At 39.0% G+C, this 18,047-nt stretch overlaps 1 pseudogene; it reads left to right on the top strand.

Moving 5' to 3' along the window:
• The first annotated feature begins 10,274 nt into the window (after positions 1–10,274).
• On the top strand, positions 10,275–10,523 carry LOC132017358 (small ribosomal subunit protein eS27-like; annotated as a pseudogene).
• The last annotated feature ends 7,524 nt before the right edge of the window (positions 10,524–18,047 follow it).

The raw sequence follows: 18,047 nt of genomic DNA, 5'->3' as shown, positions 1-18,047 counted from the left end.
TCTCATTTGTTAGTTTATGCTATAAGATTTAGCTCAAAACCACATGCTTTCTTGGCTATTTTTTGTATCATATAAATCATGTCAACCACCATGCTTTCCAATAGACCATTTTGCACTAATATTTTGATGTTACTTCCTGCTAAGATCTTCTGAGTACTGAAATAAAAGTGTTACAAGCTATGTCAGATTCTGCTTTGTAGGTCATCAGGGCTAAATATTATTTGTTGATTTCATTGCCCTTTTAACGTGCTTGAAAGTATTGATGTGGTTTATGTTTGAACTACTCCTTGTCCATTTTAAGTGTGTTATAATTCTTTTTCAGCAACATAGTAACAGATTATATTAATAGGATATTAATACCTGTTTTATCATATTTCACACCTTTCCAAATTTAATCACCTTATTGTTTGCTTGGCATAAGTATTCTTCATCTTTCAGTTGTATAATTGATATTTAAAACAATTTTACACAAGATGGTACTGGCAAGACTAATCTTATTTGCATGCCCATTGGAGTATAGTTGGCAATTGATTATATGGTGTTCTTTGAATCATGTGTGAATTAGATGATATAAGGAATGGGAAAAATAGAAAAAGTTTAAAAGTACCAGAGAAATAGAGTCAGAGTTGGAGGAAACTTGAGTCTTTTTTCCCTGACACAGTAAAAGATTTTCTTAATGATAGTCATATGTTTTAGTATATTCACTACCTAACACCCCTTTGCTTAAATATTATGTGGTTTCAAATAAAAGAATGTCTGTTATTTTCTGTTGATCTAGCTATGTGATGAAAGAAGGCCACAGGGGTGCCTGGGTGGCTCAGTGGGTTAAGCCGCTGCCTTCGGCTCAGGTCATGATCTCAGAGTCCTGGGATCGAGTCCCGCATCGGGCTCTCTGCTCAGCAGGGAGCCTGCTTCCCCCTCTCTCTCTGCCTGCCTCTCCATCTACTTGTGATTTCTCTCTGTCAAATAAATAAATAAAATCTTTAAAAAAAAAAAAAAAGAAAGAAGGCCACAATAATTATAATCAACAAAAACTGCAGATATTCCCTCATCATAAGTTGTCAACCCAAGGTCCTCTAACTTTCAAACTTTATCACTTTGTAGTAACACAGTACATTTCTAAACATTATTTCTCCGTGTAAATAAATAATATATAATAGTTTGTGCCACCTTTTTCTTTAATATTTTTCCAATAGCTATTTCAAATAGGTTTTTTTTATATATAGTATAATTTGCACTGTGGTATAATGTTTTGTGGTATTATGCCAGTCCCTAAATCTTTATCACTTTTACAACACTGCCTTCCAGTAGAATGCATTTAAAAATATCCTTGGACTTTTTCCCCCCTTTCATTTGTAATTTTTGAGATGCATACATCAAAAGTAAACTTACCAGATTAAGAGAAACTTGTATGACTTTAATGACTTCTATTAGTAATATATCAGATTGTTCTATAGGTTAACAAAAAAGATAGTGTTTACAGTTGTACTTCTTTTTTTTTCTTCCCCTACTTTTTTTTTTTTTTTAAAGATTTTATTTATTTGAGAGAGAGTGTGTGAGCATGAGAGGGAGAAGTTCAGAGAGAGAAGCAGACTCCTGGGAGCCCGATGTGGGACTTGATCCCGGACTCCAGAATCATGCCCTGAGCTGAAGGCAGTTGCTTAACCAACTGAGCCACCCAGGCGCCCCATTCCCCTACTTTTTTTAAAAGATTTTATTTATTTGACAGACAGAGATCACAAGTAGACAGAGAGACAGGCAGAGAGAGAGGAAGGGAAGCAGGCTCCCTGTTTAGCAGAGAGCCCAAGGTGGGGCTCGATTCCAGGACCCTGGGATCATGACCTGGCTGAAGGCAGAGGCTTTAGCCCACTGAGCCACCCAGGAGCACCCCCCCCCTCTTTTTTTTTTAAAGTAAGTTCTGTTCCCAACATAAGGCTTGAACTCATGACCCAAAATCAAGAGCTAGCTCATTCTACCTACTTAAGCCAGCAAGGTAACTCTACGGTTGTACTTCTCAAACCATTAGCAACACTGAAATTTTTCTAGTAGTCAAATATTTATCCAGTGCCTAATATTTTGCCAAAAACTCTCTGAATTCTGTAAATAAGCATCCTTGTCCATATATAGCCTAGTGAAACAGTTAAGAGCATGGACTCTAAAAGCTGGTTTGCTGTCTGTGATGAGCTTTTGCAGCTAACTTTTCATACAGTTAGGATTGCCTACCAAATTAAGTATAAGTTCAGTTACGCATTCAAGGCCACCACTACTTATTTCTACAGTCTTTTCTAGTGCAATACTTGGGACATGGCTATAATAAAAAATTATTCATTGTTTATCTGAAAATCAAGTTTAACGGGGCATTCTCTATTTTATTTGGTAAACCTGGCAACCCTACATATAGGTAGCTTGAATCTGGCTTCAAACCCAAATAAGACCTTGCTTAAGCTTATGAAGTCTCAGGGAATTTTTTTTTTGCCCATTCTCCCAGGTCAAAGGTTGAGACAGGTAAATATGCAAGATCTTTTTCTTTAGGATACATTCATTTCTTGCTCAGTCATACTGAGGTGTTGCCTATTAGAATCTCAAAACTATGGAATGATCTTGCATAGCCCCTTGGCTGTACCTGCTACCTTCTGCACACTGTGTAGTTCGCAAAATATACACTCAAAGCTCTCTTACATTGATCATAAGGGTGAAAATCAGCTTTATAGATCATTTGTCTTTCAGGACTCTTTTCCTTTTCTTTTCTTTTTCCTGTTTTTTTTTTTTTTAAATTATTTGTTGTTGTTGTTTCTTTAGTTTCCTCACTGTTCTGCCAACCCTATGAAATACTTAAAGATATTTTTACATAGTTCACCCAGTATTTCTACTTGGTCTTGGCAGCAAAGGATCAATGAGAAAGTGTTGTGAGGGGAGAGTCCTTCAGATACATGAAATGACACTCTATCAGAACGAGATGTCCTTCAAACCTTTGTTCTTGCTAACTCTGAAATCTGGTGTCCTCTGACTCTCTCAAGTTTTCATATTCCTTACCAGTCAATGGGTCCAGTCCGGAGTAGCTAGTATCATTTAACTACTCCACAAAGACTAGTGATCTGTCTGGTGAGAGTGTGGGAGCTTTCTCTGCATTCCGTCTAATGACTTGAGCCACTGCTGCATTTATTTCCCACCAGTGTTCCTTCTTTCATTAGAACCCACTTCCCTGGTCACTAATCTCTTGAGTTTTACAGAGTACAAGTCAATCAATGATTGCTTGAATGCTGCCACCACCGCCCCTCAACTTGTCTTCTGATTTAGTCCAAAGGAATCCCATTCTTACTGCTGATTCTGGAACCACAGGGGTCCCTCATTGGATTAGCCTTAGATTAGTTTTTCTACTTGCCTATAGAAAAACCAGATTTCAGAATGAAGTTAGATTTCCCTGGAGACCCCGGCATTCCTGCATGAATGCCCAGCACCTTCTTTCTCCTATTGGTCCTAACATCAGAGTTTAGCTTGTTTTTATTCTAGACCCACACAGCCCTGTACCCTCTTGGTACCAGTGATTAGCTGAAGATGGTTCGTGCCAGATTGCAAGAACAAATTATTAAACTTCTGGAACTGAGACCTGGTGAATAAGACCAGCTATTATTGAAAGTTAAATTATAGAAACTAATACTTAAGTATGTTATATTAAATATAATGGTAAATGTAAAGTTCTTAGAAGAAAACACAGGATTCAAACTTTTTGCCTTGCGATGATTTCTTAAATATGACACCAGAAGCCCAAATGACAAAAGTAAAAAAGGAAAGAAATTGGACTGCATCAAAATTTTAAATTTCAAAGGGCACTACCAAGAAAGTGAAAATGCAGCTCACACAATAGAACAAAATATTTGCAAATCATATGTCTGGTTGGGGACATGTAATTAGAAAACTTTTTTTTCAAAAACTCCTTTGACTCATTAGTACTTTAAAAAAAATAACCAAATTAAAAGACAGATAAATGATTTGAACAGGTATTTTAGCAAAAATATACAAATGGCCAATAAGCACATGAAAAGATCCTCCACATCATAACTCACTAAGGAAATGTAATCAAAACCGCAGTGAGATACTTCATACTCACAAGGATGGCTATAGTCACAAAGATAGACAATAGCAAACATTGGGGAGGATGTAGGAAAGTTAGGAATTCCAGGCTCGGCATAGTCATAGGAACAAAAAGTAGATTTGTGGTTGCCTATGGCTAGAGAGGAGAAGGTGATAACTTGGAATAGTCACAAGTACAAATGAACCTAAGAACTTTCAGCAAAGCCAGTTACTGAGATATGGAGTGTGTGGCAAGGAAAGGGTTTATCCCAGAGGCAGCCAAATGAAGAAACAAAAAGGTAGCTCCCCCAACAGATTAGAATAAGTTTTTATAATCACAGGGTTTGGGATTACATACATATTGATGAAAAGGGCAGGAGAATTTACACTATTGGTGAGGAAAGATGGATAATGTGCATTAAGCAAACATATGTAATATACATCCCACGTTTGTTTTGGAGTGGAGACTTAACATTAAAATGAGGCAAATATTGGCATCTGACATTAGGAGGTCTTCTGGAGGATAGGGGGAGGGGCTATGGGCGTGCTCAGAGATGGGGTCTTGGGATCATTATCTCAGGTAAGGAATACATGGCCTTGTTCATTTATAGGCTAGAACCATATTAGTGACCTTCATTTGTGTCAGTCTAGGCCTCTGTGGAGACAGCTAGTGACTTATTAGTGGGGTCTGAAAAGAAATGAGAGCTGATAAGGAAGAAACAGTTCTCCAAAATAAACTTTGAATTTCCCAATAGTCTTATCTTCATTAATTTTATGGGGCCCTGTCTCAAAGAGTTCCTTTTCGGAATATTGAAAAATGTTCTAAAATTAGAACAAATGTTCTAAAATTAGAATTGTGGTGATGGTTGCACAACTCTGTAAATGTACTAAAATCCACTGAATTTTGCCCTTTAATTGTGCATTTAGTTGAATTGAACATATATGTCAATAAACTGCTAATTTAAAAAAAACCAAGGATCATAAATATTCAAAGCACACCACTTCTTGATTATTTTATATCATTTTCCTATTATATGCGCTCTTGAAGTTACTTTCTAAGAGATAGTGCCCAAGTAAACTGTTTATCTCAACTAATATCTTGTTTATTTCTTCATATCAGACAGCCAGATGGCAGGGAGAGATAATACGCTGTACTAATCCCTAAGGAGAACTCATTTGCTTGAGATTTAGACACACACAATAATGATCCACACCATTGTAAGAAATAGAATGATGCCACAGAGGGCTTCACGACGAAATTACTAGAATATGCGTGCGATGGGTCTACTCAGTCATCCTGCTGCACTTCATTAACAGATCTTGGGTAATACAGAAACTGCAAAAATGAATTAGATCTTGTTTCTTTCTGTGGTCAAAGCTCCGTAAAGAAGTAGAAACCAATTTAAGTGTTTGAAGCCAGAGAAATAGGTACTTAGGAATTTCTGATGGGGCTTAAGGAGTGAAAGTTGGGGAACTGCCCCCAGCTTCCAGAGTCACTAAAACTGAATCTGAAATTTGTTGCTTTTGTGCAGAAGTCAGAAAAAATGCAAGAGATGGAAATCAGTGATCACGGTTGCCTTGCAGCCTCGGGATAAAAAGCAGGAAGGGAAACTGATGCAAAAAGTCCTGTCTTAAGTTCACATTTCCACCACCACTGCGGGAGAAAGAAGAATGGCTTCTACTTCTCTCCTGCCTTCTAATCCATGAGTGTATATATCTCATTGGCAGGATCTAAACTGCATTTAGAACTGTTCTGACAAAGGACTATGGGAAATGTAGTTCCCATTTGTCCAGGCCCTGTGATAAAAGGGAGAGTATAAAGGGAACAGAAACGATGCTTAGTACCAACAAATAACATATGACTCATTATCCTCAAGAGTAGTCAGATAATTTTCTGACACTATATACAGTATGAGTTAGGAATGTTTCTTAGTGGGAGGGGATGCAAGATGCAGAAATTTAATCTCCCTCCACCCCGACCCCAATTTGACAGGCCTTGAACCACTGGATTCCAAGGCACTTGACCAAACCAGCAAGCCCTTAACTTGTTGAGAGTTTATCTTCCGCCCTCCGGCACATGCCTTGAGAATCATAAAGCGTGCTTGTGAATTCTCACTTGTTCTAATCATTACATCATCATTGTAGTAGACCAGTGTGAAGTCCTTTGGGATGGCAAGACTATCAGATTTCCTGTGGGCCAGATGATGACAGAAAGCTGGAGATCAGATACTGTTACTCTTCTGGGTAAAAGTAAGCTGTTTCTAGCGGTCTTTACTTATTAGCGTGAAAAGAGGAGTCCGAAAACTAGAGCTTCTAGGCTTGTCTCTTGTTTTTTAAACACAGTTGTATGAGATCACAGCCCTGCCCATATTTACGTATTATCTATGGTTACTTTCCTGTAACAGCAAACTGAGTAGTTGGAACAGTGACCTTGCTGAACAGCCAAAATATTGCCCTCAGACAAAGAGAAATAGAAATAAAACAAAGTGTTAGTTTTACTTCTAGAACAAAACCATGGCCCCTTTATAAAACGGAAACACTAAAGTGTATTTATAGGGGCACCTGGTTGGCTCAGTTGAAGGAGTCTGTGACCCTTGATCTCAGGCTTGTGTGTCTGAGCCTGATGTAGGGTGTAGAGATTACTTAGAAGCAAAATCCTTTAAATAAAAACATAAAGAAAGAAAGAAAGAGTATTCGTAATTGTTAAAATTGAATACTTTTTTCCTCAGATTTGAAGTAATCAATGTGTATTTAAATGGCTTTCCTCCTCAGTCTAGTATAAAATAGCCAGAATGATGCTGTTCTCTTAACCTCTGAATTAAAAAGTTCCTGTTTAGAAAAATCTATATATATTCTTTACACCATTTGGCAAAGTAATTTGTAATATTTGACCAATAATTCATTATAACTTCTAATGAAACACATTTAAAAAATCTTTGTTCTGAAAAACTTCCAAGGCAAATTTCAACATAAGTCAGGACCCTCATTTAGAAATCACTGGGGGATTACTGATGAAGTGCCAGTTGACGGGAATGAAGCCGGGCTCATCTACTGTATAGACCCTGAGGTCTGTGTTTATCAAACGAACAATCTCTCTGAACTCAAAATCTGGTAGTGGGTGTGGTAGTGGGTAGGGGAAAGACATGTCCAAGTTGACTCTCTGACCTTTGAATTTGGACTGCTCCTCACAGAAGTTTTCTTATACTTTTGAATTCTCATTTCCTTTTAATAATTCACAATTACATAATACTTCATAGGGTTACTGAATGTTTTTAAAAATGTCTCATATGATTTCCATATCTCCTAATTTGTAGGTAAGAAAACTGCTGCTTATGGAGTCTGCCAATCAGCCAGCTTCCCAGAGAAAAGGACAGGAGAACAAATATTCACTGAATATCCACAATATTATAGACGCTATCTTAAGCCATTTGATTTGTAGACTCCAAATCTAATATTCTTTTTTTTTTAATAGACTCCATGCCCAGAGTGGAGTTCCACGTGGGCCTTGACCTCACGACCCTGACATCAACACCTCAGCTCCTCAGCTGAGATCAAGAGTTGGATGCTTGACCAACTGAGCCACCGAGGTACCCCCAAATCTAACATTCTTACTATCACAATTTATTAATCCCCATCATTATGCGTACCGAGGATACCAGAAGTGGCAATTTTTTTTTTTTTAGGATTTATTTGAAGGAAAGGGAGAAGGAGAGTGGGGTGGGGGTACAGTGGGGAGGGAAAGGGAGAAAATCTCAAGCAGACTTCCGGCAAAGCACAGAACCTGGTGTGTGGCTGGATCCCAGGACCCTGAGATCATGATCTAAGCAAAAAAAAAAAAAACAAAAAACCAAGAGTGGGAGTCTCAACTGACTGAGCCGTCCAGGCACCCCAAGTGGTGATAACTTTTAAACACATAAAAACGCACCAAGCACTGCCCCCAAACTAAGAATAAGGTGGCCAGCGGAAGGGAGACACAATATCAAAACTTGATGGCCAATGTGGTTTGTTTTTTTTTTTAAAGATTTTATTTATTTATTTGACAGAGAGAGATTACAAGTAGGCAGAGAGGCAGGGAGAGAGAGAGAGGAGGAAGCAGGATTCCCGCTGAGCAGAGAGCCCGATGCGGGACTCGGGACTCGATCCCAGGACCCTGAGATCATGACCTGAGCCGAAGGCAGAGGATTAACCCACTGAGCCACTCAGGCGCCCGATGGCCAATGTGGTTTATAAAGTTATTGAATGAATGGCCTCAAAAACATGCTTCCATTGCGACATGCAGACTTAAGTTGAGGAATAGGAGGTACTTTTAAGAGTTTAGTTGCGACCTTCTGTTTTTTCCAACCACAGAAAGTTATAAAATCTCTCTGGATCATTTTTATTATTATGAAAGAGCAAATTTATCTTTTGGGAGTGATTCAAGCCTAGTCCTGCTTCCAGTCAACAGCTGTATGAAGTGTTGCCCTTCTAGATCTATGATTCTAGGATAGCGTCTCTGGTTAACAAAGTGTCCTCCCACCCCGTGACTTTAATGTCCTATAAATCCGTTGAGGAAAAAAGAGCTGTCATATCAGATACAGATATGCTTCTTGAAGTACGTGACATTGAGCTCCATGTGGGCATGCAGCAGGAATAAGTACACCTTTCTTTAGCTTCTTGCTGAGGCCACGTGTTCTCTGATTCACCAGTTATTTACTTACTAATTTAGTGGATAGATATTTATTATGCACACCCTTTGGACTAGATTTGTGAGGACTATAAAATAGCTTAGTTAAACCTATTCCTATCCAAGAGATTTTGAGTGGCCTAGTCAAAACCTATGTTAGTGGTACTTCTGAATTATTGCCCTCATTAGAAAGGCCAATTAATGCACAAAGGAGATGAAACAAGCACCCTTTTGCTATCTAGGACCAAGGTCAGCAAACTTTTTCTGTAAGCAGCCAGATTGTAAATATTTTAGGCTTTACAGGGCGCCATATGGACTTTGTTGCAGCTACTTGACGCCCCATCCTAGTATAAAAGCAACCACAGATAACATGTAAATGAATGGATGTGGCTGTGTTCCCATAAAATTTTATTTATGGACACTGAAATTTGACTTTCATGTAATTTCCATGACTCACAAAACATTATTCTTTTGATTTGTTAAAAAGCATTTGAAATGTAAAAACTATTTCTACCTTGGCCATCTAAATACAATCCATGGACCATAGTTTGTCCATCTGTGATCAATGAAATTACTGTTGTACACAGTTGTAGATGAGCATGAAGGATTCAGGCAGTATATAAAATATTAAAATACATGTATAAAACCAAAAGATAAATATTTAAAATATTTTCATACCAAGTGCTGGAAAGATTTTACCATCTTTCCTCTTGTGTGGGTTCTGTTTTTAGATGGAGCAGACTTAGCTCTCCTTAAATGAGTAATTTCAGCAACTAGTACAGAAGTGATTCAAATGACTGCATACTAAAAGATGAAAAATAAAGACTTAATACCTTCAGATTGGTTATGGGTCTTAGCCTTATATTGCCGGAAGTTGAATTGCTTCCCATACTATTATCTTATCCCTGGCTCCAATTTTGTTTTTTATTTTTGTGTTCTGAATAAATGAGATGCATATTAATCAGGGTTCTCCAGAGAAACAGAACTGATAGCAGCATATTTCTATATCAATATATAGTTTTTTTAATCGAAGGTCTAGGTTGGGGCCTGAGATTCCACATTTCTTTCCTTTTTTTTTTTTTTTTTTTAAGTAGACTCCATGCCCAAAATGGCATTTGAGCTCATGACCCTGAGATCAAGAATCACATGCTCTACTGACTAAGCCAGTCAAGCACCCCTATATATGTGATTTTTAAAGTAAGGAATTGTTTCATGCAGTTATGGAGGCTGAGAATTCCCATGACCTTCACTCAGCAGGCTGGAAACCCAGGAGAGCCAGTGATGTAGCTCCAAGTCCAAGTCTGAAAACCTAGAAACCAGGAGGGTCAATGGTGGAAGTCTCAGCCTTGGAGCAGAAGAGCAATGGCCCAGCTAGAACAGCCAGGGTGTGTGGGAGAAAAGTCTCCCCTCCGTTCCCTCTTAAATTCTGTCCAGGCCTTTAATGGGACTGTATGATGGCCTCCTACATTGGGGAGGTGTGATATTGTGATTTATAATACAAAATCTATTCTCCAACAGTGATGACTTCCCTCACAAGAACATGCTTCTCACAGAGGATCTCCTTCATCCCTCTCTAAAAGAGAAGAAGAGGAAACACAAGAAGCACCTGCTACAAAGCCCATGTCCTACGTCATGGATGTGAAATACCCAGGATGGTATCAAATAACCACCATCTTCAGCCATGCACAAACAGTAGTTTTGTGTTGGCTATTCCATTGTCTTCTACCAACCTGCAGTAGGAAAAGCAAGGCTTGCAGAAGGATGCCCCTTCAGATGAAAGCAGCACTAAAAGCATCCTGAGGGGCACCGGGGTGGCTCAGTGGGTTAAAGCCTCTGCCTTCGGTTCGGGTCATGGTCCCAGTGTCCTGGGATCGAGCCCCGAATCGGGCTCTCTGTTCAGCAGGGAGCCTTCTTCCCTTCCTCTCTCTCTGCCTACTCGTGATCTCAGTCTTTCAAATAAATAAATAAAATCTTTTTTAAAAAATAAAATAAAAGCATCCTGAATCAAGACAAGTGGAAAACCATCCCAATAAACACATTTGGGATTTTAAATACATGTATGTATATACATTTGTATGTATACGTACCTTACACTTGTCCCTGTTTCTGGTACACAGTTCCCAAAGCCCTTGGAATTTTCTGATAAGAGAAACAGAAGGATCTTTTATTATAATATTTGGTCTCTTATCCTCAGTTCCTGAAGTCACTTCTGAGCCATACAGGTGAAACGGATGTCTTGTTATTCATAATAAGCCCTTTTCAACTACAATGGAGTTTATCAGGTGACTTTTAGAAAACCCCTAAAGATGAGGGTTGGGGGTGCTGGTTGTCAGGAGAATCGATCATGTGATTAGAGAGTTGGACTTCTCAGTTCCCCCCACCCCCATCCTACTCCCAAGAGAGGAGTGTGAAAAATACTAAAGTCTTAGTCCACCCACAGAATCCAGTTTTGTTCTTGCAGTGCAGGGATTGAAGTTTCAGTATTTTTTGGTTCCAATATGCAGCCTCCAAGTGTAGGCTACTGCCCCACATGGACCTAGGCAGAATTACCCGTAATCCACTGGGAATGTTGTCTTTTGATAAACAGAGACTTTTTTAAATGACTTACTAAATAAGTAAATTAAATAGGGGCACCTGGGTGGCTTAGTCAGTTAAGCATCTGCCTCCAGCTCAGGTCATGATCTCATGGTCCTAGAATTGAGTCCCACATCAGGCTTCCTGCTCATCGGGGTATCTGCTTCTTCCTCTCCCACTGCTCCCCTCACCCCCGCTTGTGCTTACTTTCTCTCTCTCTCATATAATCATATAATTGAAAAACTTTAAGAAAATAATCTTAACTAAAAGTTTGATGTGGGGGTGTATTTGTCAAGAGGCCAAACAATAGTTAATTTTTAAAAAGTTCTTTGAATCTCTTAGGAGAAAATAAACATCATTATATATAAAAGCAAAACATTGTATATCAGTGTGGGTAAGAGCATTCTTCACAATTCCCAAAAGGTGGAAACAACCCAGATGTCCATCAGCTGATGAATGGATAAACAAATTGTGGTATATGCATACAACAGAGTATTATTCAGCCTTAATAAACAATGAAATTCTGATACATGCTATGACATGAAATAGACGAAGTGAAATAAGCCAGACACAGAAAGACCAATATTGTGTGAATCCACTGTTAAGAGATATCTAGAACAGGCAAAATCATTGAGACTGAAAGTAGATTAGAAATTACCAGGAACTGGAATACCTGGGTGGCTCAGTGGGTTAAGCCTTTACCTTCGGCTCGGGTCATGGTCTCGGGGTCCTGGGATCAAGCCCCACATTGGGCTCTCTGTTCAGCAGGGAGCCTGCTTCCCCCCGACTCTCTCTGCTGGCCTCTCTGCCTATTTGTGATCTTTCTCTCTCTGTCGAATAAAATAAAATCTTAAAAAAAAAAAAGAAAGAAATTTCCAGGAACTGATTGATGGTCAAGGGGAAAGGTTAATTGGTACTTAGCAGGTACAGAGTTTCTGTTAAGGATGATAGAAATTTCTAGATATGAAAAGCGGTGACAGTTATATAACATTGTGAATATACTTAATGCCACTGAAGTGTACACTTAAAATAGCTAAAATGGTAATATTTTACTTTCTCTATACTTTACCACAATAAAACAACACAAAATCCCTTCTTTCTAGGTGTAATACTTCTGAATAAAAATTTAAGCTGCTCTGTAGTTGTCAGCCTTATAACACCACTAACAGTAAAAAAATAAATTGACCACAGCGAAAGGAAATCCCATTTAATAAAGATCATTAGAATGTATCAGCAGCCTGAAGTCGCTATAAAATGATTGTCTTTGCAGGACATTTTATATCATTAAGTATGCTCAAGACTTTTAAAGGAAAAATAATGCTTTCCCTGGAATCTATTTTCCTGAAAAAATTGAAGTCAAAATTAATGTCTAAAAATACAGATCATGATGATCTCATCCACTGAATCTGGTATCCTAACTATCGATTTTTAGATACAACAGTAGGAAGTGTGTAGCTCTCAGCTTTAAAGATTACCCACCAATGATTAACACAAAGTTGGAGCAGGTGCTACAAAGGATAGAGATTATCAGGCTCTTGGAATTTCTGACTCATGCTATAGTCCGCCGTAAAGAGCAGTATAGAAAAGGATTTGTTCAGACCTAAGAAAACCACATAATTAGTTTCTTTAGAGGCAGTCTAAGAAGTGACTGTAGTAAGATAATTCTAGAGCCAAAGACCTTCTTGTAGATGAGCTGTTACCAGCTCCCTTTTTCCTCCCTGTCAAGTTCTGCAGAATTTTTTTCCCTTCAAGTTTGGATAATGCCTTTCTTTTCTTGCTATTAACCTGATTAATCTTTCTCCCACCTCCCTTTTGCTCGTTTACTTCTCTGCCTCCTTCTCTTACATGAAATCTTCCATGGTAACATATTCTGAGAACTTATAATGAATGTAGCAGGAAAAAAGTAACTCATGATTTCAGCATTTTCTTGCAAACAACTGTTTGGTTGCAGATGAATGGCAAAAGGCTGTGGAGGGTATGTAAATGGTTGGGACATTGATAAGTGCTTCTCCAAGCTGTTCACCGATCTCTCCCTGCACATGAGATTTTATGCTATGTAAAAATTTTAGAGTTGAAGGAATGAATAAAGAGAAGGTACAGAAATAGTCTAAAACATTCAAGTTTATAAAGAATTTTACAGAATGTTTTGGAGTCCTTCTGTCTTCCTGTGATGAAATTTCCTTCCACATTTCTCTTCCACATCCAAGTATTTTGAGGCAGAGTCAAGAGGCTTTTGTGAGTGATATTCTCTCTTTGCTCAGACAGAATTTCCTGGTCCCAAAATGCTTGGTTGGTGCAAGCGAGAGGCTTCTTCTTCCCCAATTTATGGTTACCAATAGTAGCTCTGTTTGTGTTTGAGTATAGGTTGGAGGGTTGACAAACAGTATTTCCTACCTATCTTCTGACTTGACTAAAAACTTCTAGAAACTTCTCTTTCCTTCCCTGTCTTCTTTGAGCCTTAGAGAATCTTCACCCCAATAGCGGGAGCTATATTTTGGAGAGGTGTTTTCTCATTAGCCAGAGTTGAACATCAGAATGAGCTTTCACTTAAAAGCAATGTCATCCAGGGAGGCATGTCTAACAGGTATAAGTATAGATAGATACATGGCTGAGCCACATCTTGGCTTCCTAATCATTCACTTACTGGTTCAACACGTACTTTATAGTTATTTATTGAGCAACTGCTATTTACCAAGCACCATTTGCCAAAGGCATACAATAGGCTAAGGTATAAAACAGTTCAGAATCACAGCTTTTGTGGAACTCATATTCTAGGGGGGACAGTTAAAAATAAAGATAAATTAGTGAAACATTTAGGATGTTAGATGGTGATAAGAGCCAAGAAAAAAGAAGTCAAGCAGAGAAGGGACTGAGGGAGGGAGGTAGAAAAAGGAAGGGAAGGCACAAGGGAAGGAAGGAGGGGGGATGGGTGTGAGGGAAGGATGGGTGGTGGGGGGGAGGGAGTTGTGCAATATTAGGTAAAGGAATGAAAAATGTCCTCTCTGAGGAGGTATCCTCTGAATAAAGATCTGAGAGAGGAGGAAGAGTCAAGCTTACCTATATTGGATGGAAAAAAATTCCAATCAGAGAGCGTAGCAAATGCAAATTATCTCCATGAGGTAGTTATGAATATGTGTTCCAGGAAGAGCTAGAGTGGAATAAGAACATGGGAGAGCATCAGAGGGTGAAGACAGAGAAGAGCAAATTGGACCAAATTCTATGGTTCTTCTCTAAGTAACATAGGAAATGACACCGAGGAAGGTGTGTTGAGCAGATGATTGACCTGATCTGACTTCTTTCTTTCTTTCTTAATATATTTTATTTATTTATCTGGCAGAGAGAAAGAGCACAAGCAGAGGGAGGGGCAGAAGGAAAGTGAGAGGGAGAGCGAGAGGGAGAAGCGGACTCCCTACTGAACATGGAGCCTGATGTAGGACTCAATCCCAGGACCCTGAGATCATGATGTGAGCTGAGGGCAGACACTTAACCAACTGAGCCACCCAGGTGCCCCTAACTTTTATTTCAAAAGGCTAGTATGAGGGGTGCTTGGGTGATTCGATCAGTTCAGACCTTCTGCTCAGGTCGTGATCTCAGGCATTTGGGATTCAGCCCAGCATCCAGCTCCCTGCTCAGCAGGGAGTCTGCTTCTCTGCCCCTCTGGCCCCACGCCCCACCCTCATGGCCCTACTCATGCACTCTCTCCCTCAAATACATAAAATCTTAAAAAAAAAAAAAAAAAAAAGGTGGGTACTGAATACAACATTGAGAAAACTGTGAAGGGGGCGTAGGCAAGAGTAGAAATATTGAAACCAGTGAGGAGGTTACTGTAATAACCCAAGTGATAGGTGATGGTAGTTTAGACCAATCCAAGAGTAGTGGAGACGTTGAAAGCAAATGTATCCGGACCTATTGTGAAGGTACAGTCAACAAGCCAATGCCCTTGGTTTTGATAGTGGTAAGTAAAAGGTAGAGTTTAGATGATTTGGTCTGAAGTGTTCTGGTTGATATTGACATCTCAGTTTGTCAACCTCCAACTGGAATAGCTTCTATCAAAAATACCCATATTTGGGGCACCTGGGTGGCTCAGTGGGTTAAGCCTCTGCCTTCTGCTCAGGTCATGATCCTAGGATCCTGGGATTGAGCCCCACATCGGGCTTTCTGTTCAGCCGGGAGCTTGCTTCCCCCTCTCTCTCTGACTACTTGTGATCTCTCTCTCTGTCAAATAAATAAAATAAAATCTTTTTAAAAAAATACCCATATTTACAGATGAAAAACCTGAAATTTAGAAAGGTTAGGTCATTTGCTTAAAGTCACTCAGTTTGTAAAAGGCAGAACTAAGGCCTGAACCAGATCTATCTGATCAGAATCCATAATTTTACTCATCACTAGTGACACACTTTCTAGATAAACATAAGAATGATAGTTTCACTTGGCTACCTACCCTTAATTTTTTTTTTTAAATAGCAGGAGTCATGGCAAAGATATACCCAAGAGAAAGACAACTATAGACACTGAGTTATGAAATTGATACTTTCTGTTCCCTGTCATCATTCATAAAACAAATACATAATAAAGTGTGCCCTGCTGATAAGCATGGCTCACAGGAGCAGGAACACTCCTTAAAGAACAGAGACTCGACCGGGAGCTGACTATAAGTAGGAAAGTATTGCCTTTCAGCCCCATTTGCCCAGCTCAATTGATGGTCTTGAAGGAGTGCTCCCTAGTTCGGGGAGGCTCCACAGTATTCTGGGGCTTTAAAGCATGAGTCACCTGGCATCATGCATCCCACACTCTGTTCTTTGATAGATTTTCAACTTCCTTTCAATGCATCTTCCACTTACAGCTCAGCCTAAGTTGATGGCCTTTGCCTTGAATTTGGTACATCCTGGCCACAGGCCTTGCTCTGATTCTCAGCTATTATTTTCATCAACCTTTCCACGGTTCAGGGAATCGGTGAACAGTTGCTCAGGCAACACTGCTCTTGATTTATATATATGTCTTGGGTTTTCCCCTTTCAGTTTTTGTTTTTAAATAGCCCCCTCCTCAGATCTGTCCTGGCCCTCTGCATCCATTTGCTAAGTCAGCAGTTTAAAACTCAACATGCGTTTTCCTCCTACTACTGTGGGGAATCATTTGTCCCTTAGATACATGTATAAAAGCAAGTGGAGGCATGTTTGAGCAAAAAGAACATGCATTTTAGAGTCAGGTAGACCTGACTAGTAGGGTAAAAATGAGGCAGTGTTATAAATCTAAGGTATTATAAGGTTCAGAATAGGGCTCAATAGAAAACTAGCTTTCTGCCTTGATCTATACTTTTCCCCTGCACTTCTATCCCTGAAATAAACACATAATCCTCTTGGGGATTTCCAGTATTTAAGCAGTTGGTAACAATGGGAAAATATAAAGAATAAGAGAATTCTTTTTTTTTTTTAATTTTTATTTATTTGACAGACAGAGATCACAAGTAGGCAGAGAGGCAGGCAGAGAGAGGGAGAGGGAAGCAGGCTTCCTGCAGAGCAGAGAGCCCGATGCAGGGCTCAATCTCAGGACCCTGGGATCATGACCTGAGCCGAAGGCAGAGGCTTTAACCCACTGAGCCACCCAGGCGCCCCTGGAATAAGAGAATTCTTAAAAAACCCTTATGCACCATCCCCTTAGACTCTGAAATGAAAAGCCAAGGTCCCATATTGACACCAGTGGTAAAAGGAAGAAGGCAGCAAAACGGAAGCGAGGGAAAACAAGGGGGAAAAATATTTATCGAGCATATATACCCAGTGCTAGGTGCCGTGCTAGGCACTTCCAGGTATTACATTATTTAATCATCTTGTGTTGAAAGGTTATCTCTATGCCATATGGAGGAGAATATCATGGCTCTGAGTTGATAAACCTTGCCTGAGTTCATGCAACTAGTAAGCGATGAGTTGGAATTTAAAGCTAATTCTTTAATATTTTAATATGGTTAAGATGCAAATGTATGTAAATGGTATCTTACATTATTGCTAGCCACTGGTCTCCCAAAGAATAAACCTACATTTCAATCATAATATTTTTAAATATCTAGGTCCTATTAATATGAGAAATCTGAGTAAAGTGGTAATGGTAATTTAGTTTTATTTTTCACAGACTTACTTTACAAGGAATTTATAATAAAAATACCTTCCTAAATGTAACTGTGGCATAACTTCCTCAGTTCTTTAATAGCTTCCAGATGTTTAGATAATTTTGTTTAGAAACTTTGTAAATTATCAGAGTTCTTTGCTGATTAAATAAGACTTGTAATAAAGTAAGTCTTCTCTGCCCTGTTAGACCTCATGATGTTGAAACCCTTTTTGAAGTCATAACTTCAAAGTAGTTTACATGGTTATAGTCTCATAATAAATACAGGATTATAGACTTTTCTGTAAGATTATAAAGGAAATGAAATAGAAATAATGACAAACTGATTTCCCATGTTTCTATCTCTTCCTTTAAATGTTTACCAATTCTCCAGCAAACTTGGTATATTGAAAAGTCTTACTGACATCAAAGGATACTTTCTCTAGTACAAAGGGTCAAGCAGAGTGACTTGTCAACTCACAGGCCACTGGTAACAGAGTTAGACAATTTAGCTGAACTTGAGATAATGTCAAAGGGAAATGACAATCTGTGTGGCGGGAGGTATAAAGCCTAGATTTGCGGATTGGAGGCATGAATAATCAAGAGTTAGTGATGAACTGGGAAAAGGGTGGAGAAACAGTCA

This window comes from Mustela nigripes, chromosome 5 (genome assembly GCF_022355385.1).
Source record: "Mustela nigripes isolate SB6536 chromosome 5, MUSNIG.SB6536, whole genome shotgun sequence".
NCBI classification, from domain to species: domain Eukaryota; kingdom Metazoa; phylum Chordata; class Mammalia; order Carnivora; family Mustelidae; genus Mustela; species Mustela nigripes.
Note: the sequence above shows the minus strand (reverse complement) of the source record. Positions and strands in the feature narration are given on the sequence as shown.